The sequence below is a fragment of the Tupaia chinensis genome, unplaced genomic scaffold (assembly GCF_000334495.1).
Source record: "Tupaia chinensis unplaced genomic scaffold, TupChi_1.0 Scaffold000018_1, whole genome shotgun sequence".
Lineage (NCBI taxonomy): Eukaryota > Metazoa > Chordata > Mammalia > Scandentia > Tupaiidae > Tupaia > Tupaia belangeri.
Window position 1 is genome coordinate 6,109,488 of NW_006159448.1, and position 12,564 is coordinate 6,122,051.

At 35.9% G+C, this 12,564-nt stretch overlaps 1 protein-coding gene across 2 annotated transcripts in view; it reads left to right on the plus strand.

Annotated features, from left to right (window-relative positions):
- The window catches only part of SPAG16 (sperm associated antigen 16), a 1,195,723-nt gene that overhangs the window by 588,879 nt on the left and 594,280 nt on the right, over positions 1–12,564 (plus strand). The gene's annotated exons all lie outside the window — the stretch shown is intronic.

Genomic DNA, 12,564 nt, shown 5'->3' on the forward strand with positions numbered 1-12,564 from the left:
AAGAAAGCGAAAGCAAGAAAGTCCATGTGGGAGTCCAGCACCTTAACCTCTGCTGGCTGTGTGCCACTATGCCACCTGCTGCTGTCATCATGATTCTTAACATTTGTAAATACTCTTGGATTTCTTCTAACAATAATCATTCCGTTTAGAAATATGTTAGAAAAGTCTTTTTTCCTTTTTTTAAGAATTATTTTTTAGTTAACTTATTTATTAATTTATTTTAATTTTATCAGAGAGAGACAGAGCAAGAGAAAGAGAGAGGGAAAGTGAGAAAGCAAGCTGCCAGGTCTGGGGCTCAAACCGCAGTTGGCCATGTGGGAGTTGCGCACCCTTAACCTCCATGCCACCTGCTGACCCCAGGAGAGTCTTTTTTTTTTTTTTTGGAGAATGGGGTGCGTGCACTCGCCAGACAGAGAGAAACATAGAGACAGAAAGCGAGAAATCACCCCCCAGGGGGGATGGTCATGCCGCAGTCCCTTCTCCTCCATTCTCCTCTCGGCATCTTGGGCATGCACACACAGGCACCTGGCGTGAGTTTTAAGCCACCGGGTCTGGGACGTGAACCGCGGTCGACTACGAGGGAGTCCAGCAACCTAGCCATTACACTAACTGCTGGTTCCCAGGAGAGTCCTTTTTTGATTCCATGTTTTCACTAAGCTCCTTTTTCTTTAACCATCTTTATTTTATCCTATGTATGAATAAAAATGAAATAGGTTGAAAAAAATAAAATTTGTAAATTAATTTGTAAAGTTAATTTGTAAGTTAATTACAAGAGGTAATTAAGTTTATTTTTTAATTTTAATTTTAGAAAATCTTTCCAAAGTATAATTTATCTTTAGTACTAGAAGTTATGGACATACAGTGCACTCTATATCTGGTGTATACATGATAGAGCTGTGTCACCCACTCACCACTTAGGAACATAAAGCCCTTTTGCAAGCAGAGACTACACAATTAGAGGTGTGTCTATCACTTATGTAGCTACTGGTCATACTAATCAGATTTTGATAATGCCCTGTTACCATGACAGCCAGTGACTCAGAGATTTTTCTCATGATTGCTTGACTAGCAATGGTCCTTCTAATAGATCTCTGTTTTCCCACTCAATTATTGAAATTAAAATGAAGCAAGATACATTATTATTCACAAATACTATGAATATATATTCAGTATTTTCTTATGGCAGAATTATAAAATGCTACTACACTGTTTGCTTTTTTTTCAGTGTATGAGGCAGAAATACTGGGAGAAAATACAATTAAGTGTTTTAAAGTGAGAAATAGTAAATGGCAAAATATTTTTGTTGTAAAATTAATAAAAAAGAATAAATTATTAGAAAAAAACAACAAAAAGGTTTTTTTGGTTTATTTGAGGTAGAGATAAAGTGTGAAAGTGTTTCGTGTTTATTCTTCAGACCTGAAACATTTTGTAATGCTTTATGTTGGCAAATTTACATAATACATGAAAAGTATGCACAAACACACACACACACACACACACACACACACACATAGAAAAATGGTGTTGTCTTAGGTGTTGTGATTCATGTTTCTGAAACTTAAATTTTCAGTATTTAGGGGCTATTAGATGGCATGGTAGTTAAGACACTGACCATATTTGAGTCAGACCTGGCGGCTTGAAAAATCACACTGGATGCATGTGCATGTGTACCCAAAACCCCAAGGGGAGAATAGCAAAGGAATTGACTGTATAGCCATCATTCCCAGGGGGTGACTTTTTACTTTCCCTCTCTCTGCTTCTCTTTGGTGACACATGTGCCTTATGACGAAAACCTAAAAATAGAAAATAAAATTAAAATTTTGCAATTTTTTTTTTTTTTTACTTTGCTTATGCAATTTGGTCAATAAAAATAGTTTGTTGTTGGGATCAGCAGGTGGCATGGTGGTTAAGGTACTGGACTCTCACATGGCTAACTGCAGTTTGAGTCTTGGACCTGACAGCTTGAAAGTCATGCCAGATGCCATGCGTGTGTGCCCAAGATTCCAAGAGGAGAATGGATTGTGGTATGGCCATCCCTAAGAGGGAGGGGGTGAGTGCTTTCTCATTTTCCTTCCCACCTTTTCTCTCTACCTCTCTCTGATGTGAGCACAGAAGCCCTGGGGCAAAAACCTAAAGACAAAAAAATGTTTCTCATTGAAAATAGTGCTTTCCCTATCTCATCATTGACTTTATAATTTAAAAGTGAAACAAAATAAATTTGATTTTAATATAATACTTTAATCCATAGTTTAATCTTAGAGTTAGTGAATAGTTAATGAATACAGTCACAGTTTTCTTTAGATCCAAACTATGAGATCAGGTTGATTTTTCTGTCTTGGAAGAGGCCTAGGGTAGAGACATATGTGTAAGCTCACAGAAAGTGCATAGTACGAGTAAGCTGTGCATGGACTTGCCATTTCTTTTTGCACCAAATAAACTTGTACTTTAATTTTATTTTTCCACAAACTTTCTGACATTCCCTCATACTTGCTTACCTCTGATGCTCCTCACATAAGAAAAAAAAACTTACACGTTTTCTCTTTTTTGTAGTTTTACTTTCTCCTATTGAATTTTTTTTTTTGTAACTTCCAGCTAGATGTATTCCTGTTCGTGATGGTGGCCAACATCACAGCCACTATCTCTTCTGCCATGATAACATAACACAAATTTTATTTGGAGGTCAATCCTACTTGGTATGACTATGGTATACCTTAATTTGCACAAACTAGTTTTTGTTGTCCTGTTTTTCTTGTCATAGCAAATATTCCTAATACCTAAACCAGAAATGCAATTGGAATAGCAATATTAATGCCAGGCAAAGGAGAACTGATAGTTAAAAGCTAAACTGAGAGGATGACTATCACTCTAAGATTCAGCTAATATGTTGAAATAGTGAAACAAAAGAGTTTTTAAAAACAACATTATAGTTACAAAACAATAGTCATCAAGATCAAAGCTTTCAAGTATCTCTCAACTTTAAATATGACAAGTAAACAAAATTACACTGAAGTTAGAGGAACTACTAAATAGTTGATGAATTTTTATTATATATTAAATTTTGTACTTCACAAAGAGAGAATATAGGTTTTTAGAGATCAAACATAATTGAGTTTTTTTTGAGAGAGATCTTTGCTATAGGGCATGCCACTCACCAGAGAGACAGAGAGACAGAAAGCGAGAAATTACCTTCCCGGTGGGGGATGGCCATGCTGTAATCCCTTCTCCTCTTGGAATTTCGGGCATGCATGCACACATGCCTGGCATGAGTTTTAAGCTGCCAGACCCAGGACTAGAACCATGGTCAACTACATGGGAGTCCAGTGACATAACTGCTATGCCATCTGCTGGTCCTCCATAATTGATTATTAAGGCATAAAACCTACACCCAAAATAGAGCATATTTAAATCCCTCAAGGAAGCAATTATACAAACTATAATTTTTAACCAAGCTTCAATGATAAAAGTAATAAATTAATACTTAAAATATAGTAAAGCTCAAATAATTAAAAGTACATAAATTAATACTGAGTCAAAGAGGAACCATAATCTGTGGTTACCTTCTTGGTAAACAGTCACAATGACAAAGCATATCAGGTGTATGAGATGTATCTAAAGTTGTTTTCAGAGTAAAATCCATAGCTTTAAACAAGAAAGAAAGAAAACAAGTGAATTATGAATATAATTAAAAATTAAAAGAGCAAAATAACCAGTATTTAATAAAAAGTAGAAATTAAAAATTCAAGTAGAAAGAGTAAATCTTTTTGGTGTTGTGAATGTATTAATACAGAATTTGCTACTTTTTCCCCTAGAGAAAAAAATAAAAAAGAAACTATAATAAAATAAATATACATCTTGGAAAACTTCTGGAGAATTAAAAATAAAGAAACAAATACAAACCTTTATTGGAAGAAAAAAAAACCATATATGCAGAAATTAAAATATGTATTCCTTTCTAATTTTTGAAAGAAGTAATAGGTTTGTATGAAAACAGACATTATCTTCACTGAATCAAGTTGGACCAGAAATAAACCCAGACTAGATTGAAAATAGTGGAAGGTTTTCTGCTCAGACTTCACCCTCCTGACTACAAGAGCTAGCTAAGACAGGCTAATCACAAGCAATCTACATTTGAGCTCTGAACTGCCCCTTTCAGGGACCAGGACAACTGAAGATTTTCTGCCAAGACTTCTCCTTCCTGAACCCAAGACTTAGACAGAGTAAGAGTAATCCTCAGTTTTCATGAATCTGCTATACAAAGGAGAAAAATTGTACTGCAGAGAGATTGCAGATCACCAACTCCTGCACACCTCTAAATGCTCAGATTTAACTCCAAAAAGTAGTTAAAATGTATGATTCATCAGATGATCAGAAACCACTGCAAAGGCACCAAAAATATGAGAAGCCAGAAAAATATCTCTCCCCAAGGGAAAAGAATAACTCATCATCTTCCATAGGCAATACAATGGAACTCATGAAAATGTCAGATACAAAATTTAGAATATTCATAGTAATAAGACTAACAGAGATGAAAGAAAAGAGAGACAATGAACTCCAGAACATGCAGGAGAAAAGAGACAATAAGTTTCAAGAGGCAAAGAAGTTCTTGCATGATCTAGAAGAAGAAATACACACCATAAAAAATAATCAAGTAGAATTGTTAGAGATGAAAGTTATAATATAGGAAATCAAAACCTCCCTTGAAAGTATTAAAAGCAGATCGGGGGACCAGCCATTGCCATAATGGCTATGTCACTGAACTCCCATGTATTTGGCCATGGTTCGAGTCCCTGACCTGGTGGCTTACACTCACACCAGGCACATGTGTGTGCGTGCCTAAGATCGCAAGAGGAAAATGGAGGAAAAGGGATGATTCAACCCCCTGGGAGATGATTTCTCGCTTTCTGTCTCCTAGAAAAATTCATCAAAAAGACTGAGAAAAATAACACCCTCCCCAAATGAAAATAATAAACAAATAATATTAGATACCATTAAGCACCCAAACATCTGGATACTCGGTATCCCAGAAGGTGAAATAACTAATAAGGGCACTGATCATCTATTCCATGAACTACTGGAAGAAATCTTTCCAAACCTAGAGAGGCATTCAAATATCCAAACCCAAGAAATACAAAGGACCCCACATAGAATCAACCCGAGAAGATCTTCTCCAAGGCAAAGTATAGCCGGATTGAGCAAAACCTCAGACAGAGACAAGATACTAAAATTGACAAAAGAGAATGTCAAGTTACTTTGAAAGGATACGCCATCAGGCTAACACTGGATCTCTCACTGGAAACAATGCAAGCAAGAAAAGAATGGGAAAATATATTCAGAATGTTAAGTTAAAAACAATTTTAACCAAAAATACTATACCTGACAAGATTATCCTTCATATGGGAAGAAAAGACAAAAACATTCTCATACAAACAAAACCTGAAAGAGTTTACCAGCACCAGACCAGCTCTCCAAGAAGAGAGTGCTGTAGCAGGAAAACTAAAGTCAGACAAGCAGAAATAAGGGTCAAAACAAACAAACAAACAAACAAACAAACAAAACCTAAGAGAACAGCCAGCTTAATGGTAAGGACAAATCTGGAAATAATGTTGTTCAAAAAGAATGTTGACTCTTTTAAACTGTTGATAGTTTCATCTACCTACTGTTTGAAAGGAATCCTAATGTTTTTTTCTGGCTTTAAGTCTTACTCAAATTTCTCTTAACATTTTTTGATTTTGATCTATAAAAATGGAAACTTTTTATCAGAATTTTAAAAATCCATTTGAAAAACACCTATTTAATGACTACGGTAAACTATTTAGCTCCAGCTAAGTTCTACTTTATAGTATGTCCATTCTACTCACTGAAGTTTATGCCTAAAGTCAGACATGTGTTCATAGATATGTATATATCAGCTGCACTTGCTACTGAAAATATTTAGATTTATTAAAATCTTTTGTGAATCAGTAAAATGTAGGGGAGGGAAAGGCATGGAAAGTAACTGTACATTGCAGAGACAGTGTGGGAGGGGAGTTGGAAATTGCAGAGGGGGAGAGATGGGGAATCAAGGTGGAGACAAAAAAGCAGAACATATAAGAAACAAGAAATGGAATATTATTTGTTGATGATAACACATATGATAATATCCTTGATTGAGCCAATATATCGTGTTTTCTGGGTGAAAAATCTCATTTTGTATACTATAATGATGTATACTGAATTAATGTAAATAAATTTAAAAATTTTTAAAAAGTGTAAGGAACTAAATTTTTTCTCGTCTATCTTGCATCTTCATCATTTGCTGTTTTGTGACTGAATTTTTAGAACCTTATCAATATAAAAGAAAAAAGAGAGAGAGAAAGGTTAGATTTAAGGTTCCTTAACTATCCCAGATATGGGGAAATTTAAATATATGTGTGTGTATGTGTGTGTGTGCGCGCGTGAAATTGTATTATTGGCTTTAAAAATAAAGCATAAACATAATTCTAAATCTAACTCCATCTCACAGTTATGGTTACAACATTTTAAAAAATAATATAGAATATAGAATTCAGTTGTGTTTAAGAAGAGGAATATATACTAACCAACTAAGATTTGTACTCAGAAGGCCCAGAATACATAAAGCATCTAATGATGAAGACATCAGATGATAAATTATATTGGTAGAGAGGCACTGAAATTTACTTTAAAATGGTTGCATAAAATTCAGCAGGTATAACGGCTAAAAAACATATGTTTGCATATATTGTTAGGCCCCATGTTAAAATTGACCAGGGGAATGAATTTTAGAATACCTGGGAATTTAAATCTCCAGGTGAACATAAAACCCAGGTGAAATAGTTAAGTGGGTTAAAAGAGAAATGGATGCTTACAGGAAATCGGTCAAAGTGGAGAACATAAAACAGGCAAAAATGTAGATACCATCCCAAATCAAAACAGGACCCAAAAATGGGTCTGAGTCCAAGTTCTCAAATGTCTATGGAAACTTAGTTACTTCTATTTTTTCTACAATTTGTGTTTATTCTCATTGAATGTTGACTACATTTTTTCTTTAGTAAATAATACTTTTTATTGAAATATTATAACCCTGAAATTTTCTTTTTTCTTTTTTTAAAGAAGAATTATTTATTTAATTTTATTTATTCATTCATATTTTTAAAAGTTGACCAGAGAGAGATACACACAAACACACACACACACACACACACACACACACACACACACGGGGGGGGGTGGAGAGGGAGAGGGAGAGAGAGAAAGTGAGAAAGCAAGCTATCAGATCTGGGACTCAGAGCATGGTGGGCCATGTGGGAATGTCCAGTGCCTTAATCACCACAGCACCCGCTGGTTCCTGACCAAGACATTTTCTAACATGCATTTATAATTCTAAGAAGAAAATGAGTGGGAAAATCATTTGTTGTTGTTGTTAAAGGGCACGTGGGCTTGTCAGAGACAGAAAGCTAGAAAAAAATCATCCCCCAGGGGTATGACCACTCTGCAATCCCTTCTCCATTCTCCTCTCAGGATTTTGGCCATGCATGCACACATTCCTCTTCAAGCTTCAGGGTTCGGGACTCAAACCGCAGTTGGCCATGTGCAAGTGTGAAAAACTTTTTATGCAAACTGAAGGCATTTGAAACTCTTATTATTAAGAGTCTTCCTAAAGCTCTATTGTTTCTAAATAATATTATTGACATAACTTATCATTGCCATCTTTTGTTTACAGTTGAATTTGTCCTGTGTGTACCTAAATTTTTAAGTTTCTTAGTAGTACTTTTGTCCTAAGACACTTTGTAGGAATCACATGGGTAACACTGTCCTCAGTGCATAACCTACTGTTATTACATGTTCACCACTAGATGGCGGTCATACCATGATAAGGTAAAGCACCCTTTTCATTTACTTGGTAGTCAGATGAATTAGCAGTTAAAGGCAATTCATTAGTTGCTGAAAATGATGAATGAATAGAACAATGCAAGGAATACCCATTATCTGACTGGAGAAAGACCAACGTTTAATGCCAAGAAGTAGGAATGTAAGTGTACTCCCAGGTAAGGTAGAGATCTTAATCTAAACCACTAATATAGGAGTCAAAGTTTAAGGTGGCCCATCAGAAGAGGAAGTTCTGGTCATCTTTTTTTTTTTTTTTTTTTTTTGAGAGGTTTTTGCTATAAAGCGCGTTCGCTCACCAGACAGACAGAGACAGAGAGACAGAAAGTGAGAAATCACCCCCCAGGGGGAATGGTCACGCCACAATCCCTTCTCCTCCATTCTCCTCTCAAGATCTTGGGCACGCACACACACGCCCAGCATGAGTTTAAGACACCAGATCTGGGACTCCAACTGCGGTCTACTATGTGGGAGCCCAGCGACATAGCCATTATGCTAACTGCTGGTCCTGTTCTGGTCATCTTTAACAAGAAAATTGGCAAGAACCCCACTTTTAAGTTATTAAAAAACAAAGTCAAACTCTTAAAATGACTATATTTAAAAAATAAATTTCTTCTGTTAACTTATTTTCACTGCTGTTTATAAAATGTAACAAATTATACATTTTTGCTTTCAGAAGTTGTATTTTTAAGTTAATGAAAAATATATTCTTGTAATATATTCTTGTTCAAAATGGGAAAAAAAGACTCCTAGCTTCACCTTTCCTTTGCTGGTATAGCTGATTTCCTCATCTGTGACATAGGAATAATAATGATGCTTGCTTTGTTGATGGTGAAGACTAGATACTATGACATCTGAAATACAGAAATACTGTTGTCTGGCATATATATGCCCAATAAATATTAGCTATCATTATTTTTTATTCATTGGTAGGACTTATGAGAACTTAAAGGAATAGCTCAAAGATTGCTTGAGGAATAGTAATACACAATCGGCTAGGAAGCATTTTGATTTCTTTTTTGGTTTTTTTTTTTTTTCTTTTTGGAGAGGTTTTTGCTATAGGGTGTGTGCACTCGCCAGACAGACAGAGAGAGACATAGAGACAGAAAGCGAGAAATCACCCCCCAGGGGGGATGGTCACGCCGCAATCCCTTCTCCTCCATTCTCCTCTCGGGATCTTGGGCACACAAGCACATGCACCTGGCGTGAGTTTTAAGCCACCGGGTCCACGGGAACCACGGTCGACTACGTGGGAATCCAGTGACATGGCCATTACGCTAACTGCTGGTTCCCTCATTTTGATTTCTTGAGTACACCAACCTCCATTAGTAAAATGTTAAATCGCAGGTCCACAATTAGTGTAATGGCTATGTCGCTGGACTCCCATTTAGGCAACCGCGGTTCAAGTCCCGGACCCGGTGGCTTAAACTCACACCAGGCGCATGTGCCTACGTGCCTGAGATACCAAGAGGAGAATAGAGGAGAAGGGATTGCGGCGTGGCCATCTCCCCAGGGGTGATTTCTCCCTTTCTATCTCTCTGTCTCTCTCTGTCTTTTTGGCGAGTGCACACGCCCTATAGCAAAGACCCCTCCAAAAAAGAAAAAAGAAAAATGTTAAATTGCTATTAACATTAGTTGGTAAAAATCATATCTCAAGTTATTACCAAAGTAAACATGAAAATACAATTAATATGAAAAAAATATGTTTCCTAGTTCTTCTTAGTCTTTAAAAAATGTAAATGTAGTCCACCCAGTAGTGTGGTAGTTAAGGTGCTGGATCTCACACAGCCACCAGTGTGGTCAGAATCTTGATCTCTCAAGGCTTGAAAAACACACCAGGTATGTGTATATGCATGCCCAAAATCCTGAAAGGAGAAGAAACGGAGAAGAAGGCTTTACAGCATGACTGTCTCCCATTGGGAGGGGGGATGCCTTCTCACTCTCCTTCTATCTCTTTCTTTTTTTCAGTGAGTACATTCACCCTCTGGCAAAAATTTACACACACACACACACAAAGTGTGAATGTTTCTTTGAAAGTTCTACTAAAAAGCACTTGCATATCCACGCTTATTATGGCATTATTCTCAGTAGCTAGGACATGGAATAAACCCAAATGTCCAAGAACAGATGAGTGAATTGAAAAAAATGTGGCACATGTACTCTGTGGAATACTACTCAGTCATAAAAAAATGAGACCCTGACATTTTATACAAGAATAAAAAAATGAGACCCTGACATTTAATACAAGGTGGATGAATATGGAAGATTTAATTCTAAGTGAAGCAGGTCAGACTATGAAAGACATGCATTATATGTTTCCACTTAAAATATACTAAATTTCTGTACTTTATTGCAGAAACTGAAATATAGGAAGGTATAAGAGAAGGAAGGTAACTGTAGATACTAGAGACAGTATAGAAGGGGGTGGGTAATAGGGGGTGAGAGGGAGGGGATCAGGGAAAAAACAAATAAAACATTTAATAGCCACAAAAGTGAAAATTACCTGCTGAGGATAACGTATATGGTAATGTCTTTGACTCGAGTAATATGCACTGTATTAATGCTGGGAAAAGCCATGTTGTGTATTGTAAAATATACAGTGATTCGATGTAAATTAAAAATATATTGCATTGCTCAAAAATAATGACTTTTTTATGATTTTCTATGCAAAAATGCATCATGGCTTTTCCAACAACACAATATATATATTAATAAAATTTTCTTAAATGTTGTGCCAAATTCGTTCTTTTTTTAATTTCAGATGAGAGAAAGTATTCTACATATTTTCCTTCATTTTTCCCTTTAGGTTTTAGATACCATTTTAGAAAATATAATTGATTGGAAACATCAACAAAATTACATTTTAAAATAGTCTTTTTGCTTTTTTTAAACAGTGTAAAACATACAATGTTTGCCTCCCTTATCCACAGGTATATTTTATTATTATTGGCTCATGTACATGAGCTTTGGACAGCCAAAACACCAAGTCACATATCAATCTCCAGGTTGTATTAATAGATCAGTAAAACTCATGCTATCCTATTTTAATGCTATATTATTTGGTCTTTAACTATACCAGGGAATTGCTTAATAATAGCTATATAGTTTTGGATGTAAATACATTGTCTAGTTTGCAAAGCTTGGGGTTGCATTTTCTTCTGCATGACCACAGCTTATCATGTGAAACAGCATGCATCTCCCCACATATCTCTACAAATGAAAGCAGTGGGATTAGTGCTTTAAACAATTTCACAGTACCGCATTTCATCCTGAGTTCACTGCCTGAGGCAGAAATAGAGCTGACAGCATCCTGTTAAACATAACTTCTACCCTTAGGAGCTGATTTATGAATTGTGAATAAATAGACCTCTTCAAAACACCTCATACTCTCTGTTCCCTGTACAAGCTACCTATTCATGTATTTATGTAGTGCCTGAAACCATATTATAAAAATCTCCTTGACATGTATATTATTTAGTTATTTTTTTAAATCCTGATCATCTTTATTTGATATAAGTGTCCAGCTAAGAGTTCAAATTTCAAAGCAAAATGAAGATATCAGTGTATCATCTCTATAGGGATTGTAATGTCCTGCTTTTTCCTCAGATGCACAGATAGATGCTTTCACAATCTGGAACCCTCTGTAGTTTCTCATCAAGATAATTTTGACATGTCCTTGTTAAATAATAGAATTCTACTTTTTTTTAAAAAAAGAGATATATGCTACGTTCTGTTCTTAACATAGTTTGTCGCCTTTACGTGAATGGGCTCAGAGTTGAAATTGACAATATCCTTCTTTTAATACTTTTACTGTCTGTTTGTAAAAGCAATACATGGTCATCAAAGAGAAAAGTGTTAAGAAGAAAATCACATATTTTTCCTATAAAATGAACCTTGTAAGTATTAACTCTAAACATATTTGGAAATGGTTTATCTTGTCTACAGTTGTTTTTCAATTATATTTTCAGGGACTACACCTTCCACATCTTTTTTTCTCTTATGTCAATGTGATATGTATAGTAGTTGCTCACTTAATGTTTGATCAGTAGATGTTGTGGAAGGAAATTCAAGAAGAAGAGAGCCTTTGGGTCTATCTGTGTTAGAGGAGGGCTGGCATGAATGTTGAGAGCAAATACCTTTTAAAGAGCATCTACTATGTGACAAGTACAGTGTTTGTACATGGCAATGGTGATGCTATGAATTTACCATGCTGCTTTTTCTTTCTCAGTGCATGGGAATAGTGCAATCCTCCATTTTCTTTGTAGTTAAATTAAGGCCATGTAACTAAAATTTGGCAAATGAAGTGTTCATGAAAGCGACACTACCAGCTATGGCAGACTGAGGTGCCAAGTCTGCATCCTTCAGTTCTCTCCTCCCCTTGCCTTCTGGCCCACATGGTCCATTGGCATAGCTTTATGATGGATGTAATGTGATCCAGACAAATCAAGGTATCTTTGCTGTAGGAACCCTTTAAAATGGAATGACTTTTTTCTACTGTGGCTGCTAGTGTTAATTATCCTCTAAAGTAAAATTGTATGCACCATTGATAAAGAATGCAACTTAGATCTCTACCTCAGGGCTTTCCTTCAGCAAGTGGAAGAATCTACTTGTACGTAAGATGCAGCTTTTGTTTGCTTGTTTGTTTGTTGCCATATTGCACATACACTTGCCAGGGAAAGA